Consider the following 18,045-nt stretch of genomic DNA (forward strand, 5'->3'; position numbering starts at 1 on the left):
TAAGAGCAGGTTTTAGGGAAGAAACGCCTGTAGCGAGTAATCAGAAGAGAAGGGTGAAAGCCAAGAGCCTTTGACTTCCCCAGTGCACTTAATTTTCTTGTTCTTCTCTCTTTCAGGACAGGGAAAATCGCTGACTTGGGTCCAGCAATGCCAAATGTGTTGGGGTGTGAGCAGCCAAAGGCAACAGGCTCCAGCCCCACCGACCGGCGCTGGGGGCACCTGGTGCTGCCCGTGGGGTGGGGTAAGTCAGAGGGACACGTTTCTCTCCTCCTGGCTGTTGGCATTTGCTCCCTGGGCACTGGCTTTGTTTCTCACTGCAGGCTGGTCCTTGCATGCTGGGAAGGGTGGAGAGGAAGGGGCAAAGGGCCAGGTGAGCGTGGGATCCCTGAGCTGTGGGGTTGGGCTGTGCTGAGTGGGGCAGGTTGGTCCCTGTTGGTGAGCCTGAGCCTTGGCTTGGGGGTTCAGGAGCCCGGGGGGCCGAGCTTTGCAGCTCTGCCAGGGCTGGGGCTGACACAGCGCTGGGGGAGAGCCTGGAGCTGGGCTGGGCCGGGGGACAGACGCAGGGGAGCTGGGGGAGGGTTTGGGACTCCCTGGGGGGAAAGGAGGGATGGATGGGCTGGATGGAGCCACAGGCCTGTGCTCCTGGGAACACACTTGTCCAGGGTGCTGGGATCCGGGTCAAACTCTAGTTCCCCTCGTGTCCAGGGGTGCAGGGTCTGAGGGATTGGATTTCCCTGGGGGTTTGCAGGAGACCAGGAGTGAGAGGAAACGCAGTGCCAGAGCAGGCTGTGTTTGCCTCTGAGGACAGAGAGCCTGTGGGCTCAGGTGAGATTGCTGTGAGTGTTGGGATGAGCATTCCAGAGAATGGGGAGCTTGGAATTCCAGGTGCTGATGGAACCATCGCCTTAGGTGTGTTTAGTTTGTGTCTGTGGGAGCTGGGATTCGGGCTGGAGAGCTGTTGCTGGGAACAAAGGGTGGAGAAAACCTGCTCCACGGATGTGTAAGGAAGGATGGAGTAGCAGGGAAGGGGAGTATTTCTATACAGTATCAATATTCTCCATGTGGGATGGAGCAGCGATGGGGGTGGTTGGGTTTGGCCTGGGCCGGTCAGGATCTGCCATAAACAACCCACCAGACCCTGAACCCTCACTGGACATGTCCAGCCCCTCAACAGAAACCCAAGTTGTTCATTAACTGTTACAGAGGAAAAATGATTGGTAATTGCTTCTGATCCGTGGAGAATCTCCTTTGGAATGATCAAGCAGAGAGCGTACCAAGGCAGGCAGAGCATTTCTTTTGGCTCTTTTTTTTTTTTTTCTAGTTTGTCATTTTTTCTTTGGCTTCAATGCGTTTTGTGTGCTCCTGTTCAGGAAGCAGCAAATATATCCTGATAAGCCCTGAATGTGCCAGGAGGTTTCAGCCGGGAGGAAAGGAGCTGTGGAAGAAAAGCAGCCTAAAAATAGCCAGCGGGGATGATCAGGTTTTCCAGCCAAGAAGAACAAGGAGAGAGATGAGGGAATCGGGTTCCAATTCCTAATGATTTGGTGGGTGTAGGAATGATTTCTGTGTGTTTTCCAGTCCCTTTTGATTCCTGGGATGATTTTAATGATGGCTTTAGCAATCAACTAAATTAGAGATGTTGTTTTTGAGAGGAAATGATGCCAAATAAATGCAGAGTTTTGGGTCAGTTTTTGGGATGATTTGGGTCAGTTTTTGGGGTCAGTTTTGGGTCAATTTTTGGGGTGATTTGGGTCAGTTTTGGGTCAGCTTTTGGGATGATTGGGGTCAGTTTTGGGTCAGGTTTTGGGATGATTTGGGTCAGTTTTTGGGGTCAGTTTTGGGTCAGCTTTTGGGGTGATTTGGGTCGGTTTTGGGTCAATTTTTGGGGAGCACTGGGTGTTACTGGGGGTTGTTGGGGAGCACTGGGTGTTACTGGGGTGTTACTGGGGAACACTGGGTGTTACTGGGGGTTGTTGGGGAGCACTGGGTGTTACTGGGGTGCACTGGGGAGCACTGGGTGTTACTGAGGGTTGTTGGGGAGCACTGGGTGTTACTGGGGAGCACTGGGAGAGAAGATGAAAAATAAAGAGAATAAAAAATAAACAAAATAAAAAAGGAAATATAAAAAACAAAAGAAAATTAAAAAAAAAGGGGCAAAAAAACTAAAAAGGAAATAAAATGAAAATGAAATAAAAGAGAAAAAAAAAAAAAAAAAAAAAAAAAAGAAACCCCTTCTTGGGCACCCCGTTTCCTCTCCTTCCCCCCCCCCCCGAACCGTAAATTGCGGGGTCATCACCCCAAAAATGTGAGAAGGGGACCCGAAAATGTGGGTGGGGGAACCCCAGGGAGCCGAAAAAGTGGAGGGGGAGCCGCAGTAAGAAAGCGAAGCCGGGCGGTCGGACGGCGGGGTGGGGGGGGAAGCCGAGGTGGCGACGCCGGCGCATGCGCAGTCGTTGGCAAGACGCCGGCGATCACGTGGTAAGTAAGGGCAGCCAAGAGCGGGACCGGCGACGCATGCGCAGTGGCTCTCGTGCCGGTGCAGCGCTCCTTGCTCGAGTTAAGGGCCGGTTCCGGCGGCAGGGCGGGACTGGCGGTCTCCCGTCTCTCCCGGGGTGTGCGTGGGGGGAATAACATGAAGATTTTTTGGGGTGAAAGCGCAGAAATTAGCCAGGAGGGACGCTAATTTGGGTAAACTCGGTCACCGGAAGTAGAGAGCGACCGGAAGTCCTCCAAGGCCCCGGCGCGGAAGTCCGCCAAGCCAAAAGTAAAGATGGCGCCACCAGGACCGGAACGACCACACTAAAGATGGCGACCCCGGCCCGGAAGTCCGCCAAGCCCACAGTAAAGATGGCGCCGCCAGGACCGGAACGACCACACTAAAGATGGCGGCGAGAGACACACACCCCACACACCCCACACCCCCCCTCCCCTCGCCTCAGAGAGGCGCCTATCCTTTTGCCTGACCTCCGCCGCGACCCGGACCCCCGCCCCGCGCCCGCAGCGCCGTCTCGCCGCGCCGCTTCCCGCTGTGGGGACGGGGCGGGGCGCTCGGCGGCGCCGGGCGCGGGCGGCAGGTTCGTGGGCGGCGGCAGGCACCGGCGAGGGCAGTCCCCTCTCGGCGCCGCGCGCGCGGCGTTCCGCCCGCCCGCCCGCCCGCCTCGTTCCGCTCCGCTCCCCTCCCGCCCCCGCTCCCCCCCCCCCCCCGCTCCCCTCCGCTCCCGCCGTGCCCTGGAGATGCTGTCGGAGCTGCGCCGCCGCCTTCCCCCCCCCCCAGGAAGCGACCCACGGCGCCAGATCCGACGGAGATCCTCCCCGGGGTAAGCTGGGCCCGGCCGCTCTTCTGCCTCTCCCGCGGCCATCGGCGACTGCAGGCAGGGGAAGCGACAGGCAAGTTTCTCGCCTCTGCGGAGAAACTTGCACCTGCGTGCCGCCGCAGGGCCGGGTTCGGATGTGCCCTGGCATTGCACACGCACCACACCCCCCCGCGGGGAGGGTGTGCGCTGCCTCGGGGACCCTGTGTGTGCTGCCGGGAGAGAGAAATCCTTTGGGAAGCTGGGCTGGAAACAGCAACTCTGTGAACTGCTCAGCTTTTCCTAGGCAAGGGCAGGTTTTAGGGAACAAAGGCCCGTACGCGCGAAAGGCGCCGCGGGTCTCGCCAAGGTGGGGGGGGGGGGGGGGGGGGGGGCGGCTGCAGTGCCGCGCGCGGCTGCAGTGCCGCTCCCGGCCGTGTCCGCCAGGCGGCGACTGTGAGGCGGGGCCCGGCGCTCGGGGGCGCTCTCGCAAGCGACGCCCCCGGGAAAGCGGCGGGGTTTGGGCACTGCCGGCCTTCCCCCGGAGCGCCCGGGCTGGCCCGGCGCCTGGCAAAACCTCTGAGGGAAAAGGCAAGCAACAACTGCGCTTCTTCTGCCCTTTCTTTAGCCAGGGACTGGAACACAGACAAAATCGAGGGGCTCTTTGATCTGTGCAGGCTCCGAGCATTTTTCAGCCTTCCTTCGCAGGGCATTCTCACCCTTTGAAAAGCTGAAAGGCTTTAACAGCTGGAGACGCGCCTGCAGCTGTGCAGATTAATGTAGTTTCTTTTAGGAAACGAAGGGGAAGTTTTCCTGGTGTGAGCCTAAATACCGAGTCTACTCTGCTTTTTCAATCAGGTGACGAAGCTTATGGAAAAAAAGACCAAAGGCCTCGAGGTGAGTACATTCTACCGAGTTCTGCTTTTCTGGGATCGGTTTGGGAAAATCACGTGAAATTCTAAAAAGCTTCTCTCCGTGTTTTCTAGTTGTTTTTTCAGCCTTGGTCTAAGTTTCCTGTAGAAAAGGGCATAGAATTATTAGAACAGACAAACTAGGCTTTCTCGGGAGAGATTGAAGAAAAGTCAGCTGATTGCAGTTCTGCTTTTCTTGTCTTCCCTTCGACTGTCATTTTCTCTCCCCTGCTGTTCAAATAGGCAGCAATTAATTGCTCTGCTGAAGAGTTTGCTGTACTAAGTGTCTGTCAAATGGATGCCTTCAACTCAAGATAGCACCTGCTCCTTAGTTACAAAAAGTTCCTCACAGGAAATTTTCAGGCGTGCCCATAAATCTCCTCGCTGCTTGTTTGGGAGAACAGGGTTTTCTCGTCTGTAACAGAATAGTCGTGGCATTTGCTATGGAATGCTGGTGGCAGTCTAGTCAGAAGAGGACCCCGTGCTTCACTAATTTTCCCTTTTTGCTGTTGGGGGTGACTTCTTCCCAGGGATGTTCTTCTTGACTCCCCGGGGCAAACGGAGGTGTCAGCGTCAGGAGCCATCCTACCTGAGGCCCCGGTAGGTAAGTGCTTTTTGTGTGACTGGACGGTGAAGCTGTCTGTGGGAATGACCTGGCTAGTGCTCAGTGTAGTCCTCATTAAGGTGTCTTTTACTCCGTGTTCCCAGGCTCCCTCTTTCCCTTCGGTCGACGTGGACACTGTGCCGGACACCTCTGGCAGGACTAACCCTGTGGCTTTTATGTCCAACGTGCTGTGCTGCGTGTGCCTGCAGGTAAGAAAAGCTGGGAGTGCAGTCCCTCTGCTTTGGTTGCTGTGTCTCTTTGGGAGTTCTTTCGGAGGGCAATGAGAGAGCGATTTGGTTTGAAGGGGACCTTTAAAGGCCACCCTGCCTTCCGTGGGCAGGGGCACCTTCCACTCTCATCCCTGGTTGGATGCTGCAAGTCCCATCCAGCCTGGCCTGGAACACTTGCAGGGATCCAGGGGCAGCCTCGGCTTCCCTGTGCGGTGTGCTCTAATAGCTCTCCACTGGCATCACGAAAAATGTTGTCAGCAGTGAATGATGTATTTTTAACACTGTCTAAAGAAAACGGAGGAAGTGTGGAAAGTATTGCTGAAACATGGTTAATAGAAAGAGGACACGAGAGAGATGCTATAGCTCTGGTCCCACGGTAAGAGAAAACTATCAGAAGGTCACTGTGTTTGAGAAACTGGGTACGTGACAGAAGAATAGCGTATAGCAGATGAGAAAACAGAGCAAATAGCAAACAAGTAACCATAAGAAGGTTAAAGAAACAGCATTTGCGCAAATATAACTTAGGTAATTAGGAGCCAATGATGAGCTTAACTTTTGTAATATGTATGAAGCTAATTTGTAACCTTTATAAGCACAGAGCACGCAGCAATAAAGTTGGATAAGTTATTGATCAATTCTGTGGTCTAAAAGTGTCTTTATCCTGTCGTCTACAACATTTGTGCGACGATGGTAAGCGGGACCCGGGGGAAAATTGCCTTCTCTGAGGTGCAGAGGGAAATAATTCTCCTTTGAAGTCAAATGTATTCAGATTTGCACGAGTCTCGTCTGCCTTCTGTTTGAATTGCTTTCTCTTCTCGGCAGTTATTTGAAATTAAACTTTTATTTTGTGTCTCCCCCTTCAGCATCCTGTCCAAGACCAAGCTACCTTTCTTTCCTCGTGGGAATGGACCGGCCGGGCTTTGGCAATCTGGCCCCTCGAAAGACTAAAGTGACCTCTTCCAGCAGGGGAAGACTGAAGCAAGGGGTGCCAGGAAGAACTGGAGTCTCTGGAGAATAAAAGCTGGAAGCGTGCCCCCGAAAATCCCCAGCCCCGGGTGGTCAGTGGTCTGACTTGCACGGACCGGTGGCCTTGGCCAGGAGCGGTCCTGTGGGAAGCGCCTTTGCCCAGGCTGTAATTTTGATTTTCTCTTGGATGCTTGGCAAAGCCCCTCTGGGGGAGCCCCGGTGCCTGGCAGGAGCGGAGCGGGCTTGCAGGGAGGCGTTCACCCGGTCAGCGTCAGGAACCATCCTAACTGAGGCCTCGGTGAGTGCTTTTTGTGTGACTGGACGGTGAAGCTGTCTGTGGGAATGACCTGGCTATTGCTCAGTGTAGTCCTCATTAAGGTGTCTTTTACTCCGTGTTCCCAGGCTCCCTCTTTCCCTTCGGTCGCCGTGGGTGTGCCGGACGCCTCTGGCAGGACTAACCCCGTGGCTTTTATGTCCAACGTGCTGTGCTGCGTGTGCCTGCAGGTCAGAAAAGCTGGGAGTGCAGTCCCTCTGCTTTGATTACTGTGTCTCTTGGGTAGTGATTTTGGAGGGGAATCCCAGAGCGATTTGGTTTGAAGGGGACCTTCAAAGGCCAGCCTGCCTTCCGTGGGCAGGGACACCTTCCCCTATCATCCCCGGTTGGATGCTCCCAGTCCCATCCAGCCTGGCCTGGAACACTTGCAGGGATGGGGCAGGCTCAGCTTCCATGTGCAGTGTGTTCTAATATCTCTCCACTGGCATCAGGAAAAATGTTGTCAGCGTGTTTTGCTGGACGATGGTAAGCAGGACCCGGGTGAAAATGACATTCTCTTAGGTGCAGAGGGAAATAATTCTCCTTTGAAGTCAAATGTATTCAGATTTGCACGAGTCTCGTCTGCCTTCTGTTTGAATTGCTTTCTCTTCTCGGCAGTTGTTTGAAATTAAACTTTTATTTTGTGTCTCCCCTTCAGCATCCTGTCCAAGACCAAGCTACCTTTCTTTCCTCGTGGGAATGGACCGGCCGGGCTTTGGCAATCTGGCCCCTCGAAAGACTAAAGTGACCTCTTCCAGCAGGGGAAGACTGAAGCAAGGGGTGCCAGGAAGAACTGGAGTCTCTGGAGAATAAAAGCTGGAAGCGTGCCCCCGAAAATCCCCAGCCCCGGGTGGTCAGTGGTCTGACTTGCACGGACCGGTGGCCTTGGCCAGGAGCGGTCCTGTGGGAAGCGCCTTTGCCCAGGCTGTAATTTTGATTTTCTCTTGGATGCTTGGCAAAGCCCCTCTGGGGGAGCCCCGGTGCCTAGCAGGAGCGGAGCGGGCTTGCAGGGAGGCGTTCACCCGGTCAGCGTCAGGAACCATCCTAACTGAGGCCTCGGTGAGTGCTTTTTGTGTGACTGGACGGTGAAGCTGTCTGTGGGAATGACCTGGCTATTGCTCAGTGTAGTCCTCATTAAGGTGTCTTTTACTCCGTGTTCCCAGGCTCCCTCTTTCCCTTCGGTCGACGTGGACACTGTGCCGGACGCCTCTGGCAGGACTAACCCCGTGGCTTTTATGTCCAACGTGCTGTGCTGCGTGTGCCTGCAGGTCAGAAAAGCTGGGAGTGCAGTCCCTCTGCTTTGATTACTGTGTCTCTTGGGTAGTGATTTTGGAGGGGAATCCCAGAGCGATTTGGTTTGAAGGGGACCTTCAAAGGCCAGCCTGCCTTCCGTGGGCAGGGACACCTTCCCCTCTCATCCCCGGTTGCTCCGAGTCCCATCCAGCCTGGCCTGGAACACTTGCAGGGATCCGGGGGCAGGCTCAGCTTCCCTGTGCAGTGTGCTCTAATATCTCTCCACTGGCATCCTGAAAAATGTTGTCAGTGTGTTTTGTTGGACGACGCTAGGCAGGACCTGGGTGAAAAGGACATTCTCTGAGGTGCTGGGAGAAGGAGGACTCGTGCGGGCACCTCCAGAGACAGCGGGAACGGGAGCGTGCTGCGGAGAAGGAAAATTCCAGGGGGTGGGTGCCGAGAAATTTGTCCTTCCCTTGCCCTGTGCTCTGCACTTAGCAATGGGTCAAGTGCAGAAGTTTCCTGGGGACCCTGGGAAATGAGGCCGGGTCTGCTAAGAAAAGTGGGGCCAAAGGAGCAGGACCTGGGTCTGCGAGCGTGGGAGAAACAAGGGCCGGGTCATCCTCTGCCTCCAGGAGGGAGGGCAGCAGGAAAGGCCACGGACTAAAGCACTGAAGTGCCGTTCCCCAGGGAGCCCCTGCCCAGCACTGAACTTGCTTGTGCACTTGCTGTCCCTTTCCCAGCGGAGCCGAAGCGTCGGGTGCGGGTGCCGGGGGGATGGAGCTGCCAAGGACAAACTGGGAGGGTGTTTGCGAAGGAAGGGGGTAGAAGGAGCTCTTGACGTGCTTTTTTACTTCTTCGTCCCACAGAATTGCCACGAGAGGAAATACTTCAGAGGGGCTTCCCTCCAGAGAAGCCCTGAATGTGCCAGGAGGTTTCAGCCGGGAGGAAAGGAGCTGTGGAAGAAAAGCAGCCTAAAAAAAGCCAGCGGGGATCATCAGATTTTCCAGCCAAGAAAAACCAGGAGGGAGATGAGGGAATCGGGTTCCAATTCCTAAAGATTTGGTGGGTGTAGGAATGATTTCTGTGTGTTTTCCAGTCCCTTTTGATTCCTGGGATGATTTTAAAATGATGGCTAAATTGGAGATGTTGTTTTTGAGAGGAAATGATGCCAAATAAATGCAGAGTTTGGGGTCAGTTTTTTGGATGATTTGGGTCAGTTTTTGGGGTCAGTTTTGGGTCATTGTTTGGGGTGATTTGGGTCACTTTTGGGTCAGGTTTTGGGGTCAGTTTTGGGTCAGCTTCTGGGGTGATTTGGGTCGGTTTTGGGTCGATTTTTGGGGAGCACTGGGTGTTACTGGGGGTTGTTGGGGAGCACTGGGTGTTACTGGGGGTTGTTGGGGAGCACGGGGTGTTACTGGGGTGCACTGGGGAGCACTGGGTGTTACTGAGGGTTGTTGGGGAGCACTGGGTGTTACTGGGGAGCACTGGAGAGAAGATGAAAAATAAAGAGAATAAAAAATAAACGAAATAAAAAAGGAAATATAAAAACCAAAAGAAAATTAAAAAAAAAAAAGGGGCAAAAAAACTAAAAAGGAAATAAAATGAAAATGAAATAAAAGAGCACTGGGTGTTACTGGGGGTTGTTGGGGAGCACTGGGTGTTTCCTGGGGAGCACTGGGTGTTACTGGGGGTTGTTGGGGAGCACTGGGTGTTACTGGGGTGCACTGGGGAGCACTGGGTGTTACTGAGGGTTGTTGGGGAGCACTGGGTGTTACTGGGGAGCACTGGGAGAGAAGATGAAAAATAAAGAGAATAAAAAATAAACGAAATAAAAAAGGAAATATAAAAAACAAAAGAAAATTAAAAAAAAAGGGGCAAAAAAACTAAAAAGGAAATAAAATGAAAATGAAATAAAAGAGAAAAAAAAAAAAAAAAAAAAAAAAAGAAACCCCTTCTTGGGCACCCCGTTTCCTCTCCTTCCCCCCCCCCCCCGAACCGTAAATTGCGGGGTCATCACCCCAAAAATGTGAGAAGGGGACCCGAAAATGTGGGTGGGGGAACCCCAGGGAGCCGAAAAAGTGGAGGGGGAGCCGCAGTAAGAAAGCGAAGCCGGGCGGTCGGGCGGCCAAGGTGGCGACGCCGGCGCGTGCGCAGTCGTTGGCAAGACGCCGGCGATCACGTGGTAAGTAAGGGCAGCCAAGAGCGGGACCGGCGACGCATGCGCAGTGGCTCTCGTGCCGGTGCAGCGCTCCCTGCTCGAGTTAAGGGCCGGTTCCGGCGGCAGGGCGGGACTGGCGGTCTCCCGTCTCTCCCGGGGTGTGCGTGGGGGGAATAACATGAAGATTTTTTGGGGTGAAAGCGCAGAAATTAGCCAGGAGGGACGCTAATTTGGGTAAACTCGGTCACCGGAAGTAGAGAGCGACCGGAAGTCCTCCAAGGCCCCGGCGCGGAAGTTCGCCAAGCCCACAGTAAAGATGGCGCCGCCAGGACCGGAACGACCACACTAAAGATGGCGACCCCGGCCCGGAAGTCCGCCAAGCCCACAGTAAAGATGGCGCCGCCAGGACCGGAACGACCGCACTAAAGATGGCGGCGAGAGACACACACCCCACACACCCCACACCCCCCCTCCCCTCGCCTCAGAGAGGCGCCTATCCTTTTGCCTGACCTCCGCCGCGACCCGGACCCCCGCCCCGCGCCCGCAGCGCCGTCTCGCCGCGCCGCTTCCCGCTGTGGGGACGGGGCGGGGCGCTCGGCGGCGCCGGGCGCGGGCGGCAGGTTCGTGGGCGGCGGCAGGCACCGGCGAGGGCAGTCCCCTCTCGGCGCCGCGCGCGCGGCGCTCCGCCCGCCCGCCCGCCCGCCTCGTTCCGCTCCGCTCCCCTCCCGCCCCCGCTCCCCCCCCCCCCCCGCTCCCCTCCGCTCCCGCCGTGCCCTGGAGATGCTGTCGGAGCTGCGCCGCCGCCTTCCCCCCCCCCCAGGAAGCGACCCACGGCGCCAGATCCGACGGAGATCCTCCCCGGGGTAAGCTGGGCCCGGCCGCTCTTCTGCCTCTCCCGCGGCCATCGGCGACTGCAGGCAGGGGAAGCGACAGGCAAGTTTCTCGCCTCTGCGGAGAAACTTGCACCTGCGTGCCGCCGCAGGGCCGGGTTCGGATGTGCCCTGGCATTGCACACGCACCACACCCCCCCGCGGGGAGGGTGTGCGCTGCCTCGGGGACCCTGTGTGTGCTGCCGGGAGAGAGAAATCCTTTGGGAAGCTGGGCTGGAAACAGCAACTCTGTGAACTGCTCAGCTTTTCCTAGGCAAGGGCAGGTTTTAGGGAACAAAGGCCCGTACGCGCGAAAGGCGCCGCGGGTCTCGCCAAGGTGGGGGGGGGGGGGGGGGGGGGGGGCGGCTGCAGTGCCGCGCGCGGCTGCAGTGCCGCTCCCGGCCGTGTCCGCCAGGCGGCGACTGTGAGGCGGGGCCCGGCGCTCGGGGGCGCTCTCGCAAGCGACGCCCCCGGGAAAGCGGCGGGGTTTGGGCACTGCCGGCCTTCCCCCGCAGTGCCCGGGCTGGCCCGGCGCCTGGCAAAACCTCTGAGGGAAAAGGCAAGCAACAACTGCGCTTCTTCTGCCCTTTCTTTAGCCAGGGACTGGAACACAGACAAAATCGAGGGGCTCTTTGATCTGTGCAGGCTCCGAGCATTTTTCAGCCTTCCTTCGCAGGGCATTCTCACCCTTTGAAAAGCTGAAAGGCTTTAACAGCTGGAGACGCGCCTGCAGCTGTGCAGATTAATGTAGTTTCTTTTAGGAAACGAAGGGGAAGTTTTCCTGGTGTGAGCCTAAATACCGAGTCTACTCTGCTTTTTCAATCAGGTGACGAAGCTTATGGAAAAAAAGACCAAAGGCCTCGAGGTGAGTACATTCTACCGAGTTCTGCTTTTCTGGGATCGGTTTGGGAAAATCACGTGAAATTCTAAAAAGCTTCTCTCCGTGTTTTCTAGTTGTTTTTTCAGCCTTGGTCTAAGTTTCCTGTAGAAAAGGGCATAGAATTATTAGAACAGACAAACTAGGCTTTCTCGGGAGAGATGGAAGAAAAGTCAGCTGATTGCAGTTCTGCTTTTCTTGTCTTCCCTTCGACTGTCATTTTCTCTCCCCTGCTGTTCAAATAGGCAGCAATTAATTGCTCTGCTGAAGAGTTTGCTGTACTAAGTGTCTGTCAAATGGATGCCTTCAACTCAAGATAGCACCTGCTCCTTAGTTACAAAAAGTTCCTCACAGGAAATTTTCAGGCGTGCCCATAAATCTCCTCGCTGCTTGTTTGGGAGAACAGGGTTTTCTCGTCTGTAACAGAATAGTCGTGGCATTTGCTATGGAATGCTGGTGGCAGTCTAGTCAGAAGAGGACCCCGTGCTTCACTAATTTTCCCTTTTTGCTGTTGGGGGTGACTTCTTCCCAGGGATGTTCTTCTTGACCCCCCGGGGCAAACGGAGGTGTCAGCGTCAGGAGCCATCCTACCTGAGGCCCCGGTAGGTAAGTGCTTTTTGTGTGACTGGACGGTGAAGCTGTCTGTGGGAATGACCTGGCTAGTGCTCAGTGTAGTCCTCATTAAGGTGTCTTTTACTCCGTGTTCCCAGGCTCCCTCTTTCCCTTCGGTCGCCGTGGACACTGTGCCGGACACCTCTGGCAGGACTAACCCTGTGGCTTTTATGTCCAACGTGCTGTGTGCCTGCAGGTAAGAAAAGCTGGGAGTGCAGTCCCTCTGCTTTGGTTGCTGTGTCTCTTTGGGAGTTCTTTCGGAGGGCAATGAGAGAGCGATTTGGTTTGAAGGGGACCTTTAAAGGCCACCCTGCCTTCCGTGGGCAGGGGCACCTTCCACTCTCATCCCTGGTTGGATGCTGCAAGTCCCATCCAGCCTGGCCTGGAACACTTGCAGGGATCCAGGGGCAGCCTCGGCTTCCCTGTGCGGTGTGCTCTAATAGCTCTCCACTGGCATCACGAAAAATGTTGTCAGCAGTGAATGATGTATTTTTAACACTGTCTAAAGAAAACGGAGGAAGTGTGGAAAGTATTGCTGAAACATGGTTAATAGAAAGAGGACACGAGAGAGATGCTATAGCTCTGGTCCCACGGTAAGAGAAAACTATCAGAAGGTCACTGTGTTTGAGAAACTGGGTACGTGACAGAAGAATAGCGTATAGCAGATGAGAAAACAGAGCAAATAGCAAACAAGTAACCATAAGAAGGTTAAAGAAACAGCATTTGCGCAAATATAACTTAGGTAATTAGGAGCCAATGATGAGCTTAACTTTTGTAATATGTATGAAGCTAATTTGTAACCTTTATAAGCACAGAGCACGCAGCAATAAAGTTGGATAAGTTATTGATCAATTCTGTGGTCTAAAAGTGTCTTTATCCTGTCGTCTACAACATTTGTGCGACGATGGTAAGCGGGACCCGGGGGAAAATTGCCTTCTCTGAGGTGCAGAGGGAAATAATTCTCCTTTGAAGTCAAATGTATTCAGATTTGCACGAGTCTCGTCTGCCTTCTGTTTGAATTGCTTTCTCTTCTCGGCAGTTGTTTGAAATTAAACTTTTATTTTGTGTCTCCCCCTTCAGCATCCTGTCCAAGACCAAGCTACCTTTCTTTCCTCGTGGGAATGGACCGGCCGGGCTTTGGCAATCTGGCCCCTCGAAAGACTAAAGTGACCTCTTCCAGCAGGGGAAGACTGAAGCAAGGGGTGCCAGGAAGAACTGGAGTCTCTGGAGAATAAAAGCTGGAAGCGTGCCCCCGAAAATCCCCAGCCCCGGGTGGTCAGTGGTCTGACTTGCACGGACCGGTGGCCTTGGCCAGGAGCGGTCCTGTGGGAAGCGCCTTTGCCCAGGCTGTAATTTTGATTTTCTCTTGGATGCTTGGCAAAGCCCCTCTGGGGGAGCCCCGGTGCCTGGCAGGAGCGGAGCGGGCTTGCAGGGAGGCGTTCACCCGGTCAGCGTCAGGAGCCATCCTACCTGAGGCCCCGGTAGGTAAGTGCTTTTTGTGTGACTGGACGGTGAAGCTGTCTGTGGGAATGACCTGGCTATTGCTCAGTATAGTCCTCATTAAGGTGTCTTTTACTCCGTGTTCCCAGGCTCCCTCTTTCCCTTCGGTCGCCGTGGACACTGTGCCGGACGCCTCTGGCAGGACTAACCCTGTGGCTTTTATGTCCAACGTGCTGTGTGCCTGCAGGTAAGAAAAGCTGGGAGTGCAGTCCCTCTGCTTTGGTTGCTGTGTCTCTTTGGGAGTTCTTTCGGAGGGCAATGAGAGAGCGATTTGGTTTGAAGGGGACCTTTAAAGGCCACCCTGCCTTCCGTGGGCAGGGGCACCTTCCACTCTCATCCCTGGTTGGATGCTGCAAGTCCCATCCAGCCTGGCCTGGAACACTTGCAGGGATCCAGGGGCAGCCTCGGCTTCCCTGTGCGGTGTGCTCTAATAGCTCTCCACTGGCATCACGAAAAATGTTGTCAGCAGTGAATGATGTATTTTTAACACTGTCTAAAGAAAACGGAGGAAGTGTGGAAAGTATTGCTGAAACATGGTTAATAGAAAGAGGACACGAGAGAGATGCTATAGCTCTGGTCCCACGGTAAGAGAAAACTATCAGAAGGTCACTGTGTTTGAGAAACTGGGTACGTGACAGAAGAATAGCGTATAGCAGATGAGAAAACAGAGCAAATAGCAAACAAGTAACCATAAGAAGGTTAAAGAAACAGCATTTGCGCAAATATAACTTAGGTAATTAGGAGCCAATGATGAGCTTAACTTTTGTAATATGTATGAAGCTAATTTGTAACCTTTATAAGCACAGAGCACGCAGCAATAAAGTTGGATAAGTTATTGATCAATTCTGTGGTCTAAAAGTGTCTTTATCCTGTCGTCTACAACATTTGTGCGACGATGGTAAGCGGGACCCGGGGGAAAATTGCCTTCTCTGAGGTGCAGAGGGAAATAATTCTCCTTTGAAGTCAAATGTATTCAGATTTGCACGAGTCTCGTCTGCCTTCTGTTTGAATTGCTTTCTCTTCTCGGCAGTTATTTGAAATTAAACTTTTATTTTGTGTCTCCCCCTTCAGCATCCTGTCCAAGACCAAGCTACCTTTCTTTCCTCGTGGGAATGGACCGGCCGGGCTTTGGCAATCTGGCCCCTCGAAAGACTAAAGTGACCTCTTCCAGCAGGGGAAGACTGAAGCAAGGGGTGCCAGGAAGAACTGGAGTCTCTGGAGAATAAAAGCTGGAAGCGTGCCCCCGAAAATCCCCAGCCCCGGGTGGTCAGTGGTCTGACTTGCACGGACCGGTGGCCTTGGCCAGGAGCGGTCCTGTGGGAAGCGCCTTTGCCCAGGCTGTAATTTTGATTTTCTCTTGGATGCTTGGCAAAGCCCCTCTGGGGGAGCCCCGGTGCCTGGCAGGAGCGGAGCGGGCTTGCAGGGAGGCGTTCACCCGGTCAGCGTCAGGAACCATCCTAACTGAGGCCTCGGTGAGTGCTTTTTGTGTGACTGGACGGTGAAGCTGTCTGTGGGAATGACCTGGCTATTGCTCAGTGTAGTCCTCATTAAGGTGTCTTTTACTCCGTGTTCCCAGGCTCCCTCTTTCCCTTCGGTCGCCGTGGGTGTGCCGGACGCCTCTGGCAGGACTAACCGCGTGGCTTTTATGTCCAACGTGCTGTGCTGCGTGTGCCTGCAGGTCAGAAAAGCTGGGAGTGCAGTCCCTCTGCTTTGATTACTGTGTCTTTTTGGTAGTGATTTTGGAGGGGAATCCCAGAGCGATTTGGTTTGAAGGGGACCTTCAAAGGCCAGCCTGTCTTCCGTGGGCAGGGACACCTTCCCCTATCATCCCCGGTTGGATGCTCCCAGTCCCATCCAGCCTGGCCTGGAACACTTGCAGGGATGGGGCAGGCTCAGCTTCCGTGTGCAGTGTGTTCTAATATCTCTCCACTGGCATCAGGAAAAATGTTGTCAGCGTGTTTTGCTGGACGATGGTAAGCAGGACCCGGGTGAAAATGACATTCTCTTAGGTGCAGAGGGAAATAATTCTCCTTTGAAGTCAAATGTATTCAGATTTGCACGAGTCTCGTCTGCCTTCTGTTTGAATTGCTTTCTCTTCTCGGCAGTTGTTTGAAATTAAACTTTTATTTTGTGTCTCCCCCTTCAGCATCCTGTCCAAGACCAAGCTACCTTTCTTTCCTCGTGGGAATGGACCGGCCGGGCTTTGGCAATCTGGCCCCTCGAAAGACTAAAGTGACCTCTTCCAGCAGGGGAAGACTGAAGCAAGGGGTGCCAGGAAGAACTGGAGTCTCTGGAGAATAAAAGCTGGAAGCGTGCCCCCGAAAATCCCCAGCCCCGGGTGGTCAGTGGTCTGACTTGCACGGACCGGTGGCCTTGGCCAGGAGCGGTCCTGTGGGAAGCGCCTTTGCCCAGGCTGTAATTTTGATTTTCTCTTGGATGCTTGGCAAAGCCCCTCTGGGGGAGCCCCGGTGCCTGGCAGGAGCGGAGCGGGCTTGCAGGGAGGCGTTCACCCGGTCAGCGTCAGGAACCATCCTAACTGAGGCCTCGGTGAGTGCTTTTTGTGTGACTGGACGGTGAAGCTGTCTGTGGGAATGACCTGGCTATTGCTCAGTGTAGTCCTCATTAAGGTGTCTTTTACTCCGTGTTCCCAGGCTCCCTCTTTCCCTTCGGTCGACGTGGACACTGTGCCGGACGCCTCTGGCAGGACTAACCGCGTGGCTTTTATGTCCAACGTGCTGTGCTGCGTGTGCCTGCAGGTCAGAAAAGCTGGGAGTGCAGTCCCTCTGCTTTGATTACTGTGTCTCTTGGGTAGTGATTTTGGAGGGGAATCCCAGAGCGATTTGGTTTGAAGGGGACCTTCAAAGGCCAGCCTGCCTTCCGTGGGCAGGGACACCTTCCCCTCTCATCCCCGGTTGCTCCGAGTCCCATCCAGCCTGGCCTGGAACACTTGCAGGGATCCGGGGGCAGGCTCAGCTTCCCTGTGCAGTGTGCTCTAATATCTCTCCACTGGCATCCTGAAAAATGTTGTCAGTGTGTTTTGTTGGACGACGCTAGGCAGGACCTGGGTGAAAAGGACATTCTCTGAGGTGCTGGGAGAAGGAGGACTCGTGCGGGCACCTCCAGAGACAGCGGGAACGGGAGCGTGCTGCGGAGAAGGAAAATTCCAGGGGGTGGGTGCCGAGAAATTTGTCCTTCCCTTGCCCTGTGCTCTGCACTTAGCAATGGGTCAAGTGCAGAAGTTTCCTGGGGACCCTGGGAAATGAGGCCGGGTCTGCTAAGAAAAGTGGGGCCAAAGGAGCAGGACCTGGGTCTGCGAGCGTGGGAGAAACAAGGGCCGGGTCATCCTCTGCCTCCAGGAGGGAGGGCAGCAGGAAAGGCCACGGACTAAAGCACTGAAGTGCCGTTCCCCAGGGAGCCCCTGCCCAGCACTGAACTTGCTTGTGCACTTGCTGTCCCTTTCCCAGCGGAGCCGAAGCGTCGGGTGCGGGTGCCGGGGGGATGGAGCTGCCAAGGACAAACTGGGAGGGTGTTTGCGAAGGAAGGGGGTAGAAGGAGCTCTTGACGTGCTTTTTTTACTTCTTCGTCCCACAGAATTGCCACGAGAGGAAATACTTCAGAGGGGCTTCCCTCCAGAGAAGCCCTGAATGTGCCAGGAGGTTTCAGCCGGGAGGAAAGGAGCTGTGGAAGAAAAGCAGCCTAAAAATAGCCAGCGGGGATCATCAGATTTTCCAGCCAAGAAAAACCAGGAGGGAGATGAGGGAATCGGGTTCCAATTCCTAAAGATTTGGTGGGTGTAGGAATGATTTCTGTGTGTTTTCCAGTCCCTTTTGATTCCTGGGATGATTTTAAAATGATGGCTAAATTGGAGATGTTGTTTTTGAGAGGAAATGATGCCAAATAAATGCAGAGTTTGGGGTCAGTTTTTTGGATGATTTGGGTCAGTTTTTGGGGTCAGTTTTGGGTCATTGTTTGGGGTGATTTGGGTCACTTTTGGGTCAGGTTTTGGGGTCAGTTTTGGGTCAGCTTCTGGGGTGATTTGGGTCGGTTTTGGGTCGATTTTTGGGGAGCACTGGGTGTTACTGGGGGTTGTTGGGGAGCACTGGGTGTTACTGGGGGTTGTTGGGGAGCACGGGGTGTTACTGGGGTGCACTGGGGAGCACTGGGTGTTACTGAGGGTTGTTGGGGAGCACTGGGTGTTACTGGGGAGCACTGGGAGAGAAGATGAAAAATAAAGAGAATAAAAAATAAACGAAATAAAAAAGGAAATATAAAAACCAAAAGAAAATTAAAAAAAAAAAAGGGGCAAAAAAACTAAAAAGGAAATAAAATGAAAATGAAATAAAAGAGCACTGGGTGTTACTGGGGGTTGTTGGGGAGCACTGGGTGTTTCCTGGGGAGCACTGGGTGTTACTGGGGGTTGTTGGGGAGCACTGGGTGTTACTGGGGTGCACTGGGGAGCACTGGGTGTTACTGAGGGTT

The 18,045-nt window shown here is 54.3% G+C and overlaps 2 long non-coding RNA genes across 3 annotated transcripts; both read left to right on the plus strand.

Moving 5' to 3' along the window:
• Positions 1–2,115, plus strand: LOC135416523 (uncharacterized). 2 transcript variants are annotated; one of them, XR_010431621.1, is made up of 4 exons: positions 1–241; positions 749–825; positions 1,371–1,722; positions 1,801–2,115. It is a non-coding gene; the product is annotated as an uncharacterized LOC135416523 (long non-coding RNA). The 2 variants fall into 2 exon arrangements; XR_010431622.1 differs by lacking the exon at positions 749–825.
• Positions 2,116–10,620: 8,505 nt separating this feature from the next.
• LOC135416524 (uncharacterized) lies at positions 10,621–17,147 on the plus strand. Its single transcript, XR_010431623.1, has 8 exons — positions 10,621–10,851; positions 11,404–11,442; positions 11,987–12,020; positions 14,994–15,038; positions 15,119–15,244; positions 15,713–16,113; positions 16,218–16,322; positions 16,625–17,147. It is a non-coding gene; the product is annotated as an uncharacterized LOC135416524 (long non-coding RNA).
• Positions 17,148–18,045: the final 898 nt, after the last annotated feature.

The sequence above is a fragment of the Pseudopipra pipra genome, chromosome 6 (genome assembly GCF_036250125.1).
Source record: "Pseudopipra pipra isolate bDixPip1 chromosome 6, bDixPip1.hap1, whole genome shotgun sequence".
Classification (NCBI taxonomy): domain Eukaryota; kingdom Metazoa; phylum Chordata; class Aves; order Passeriformes; family Pipridae; genus Pseudopipra; species Pseudopipra pipra.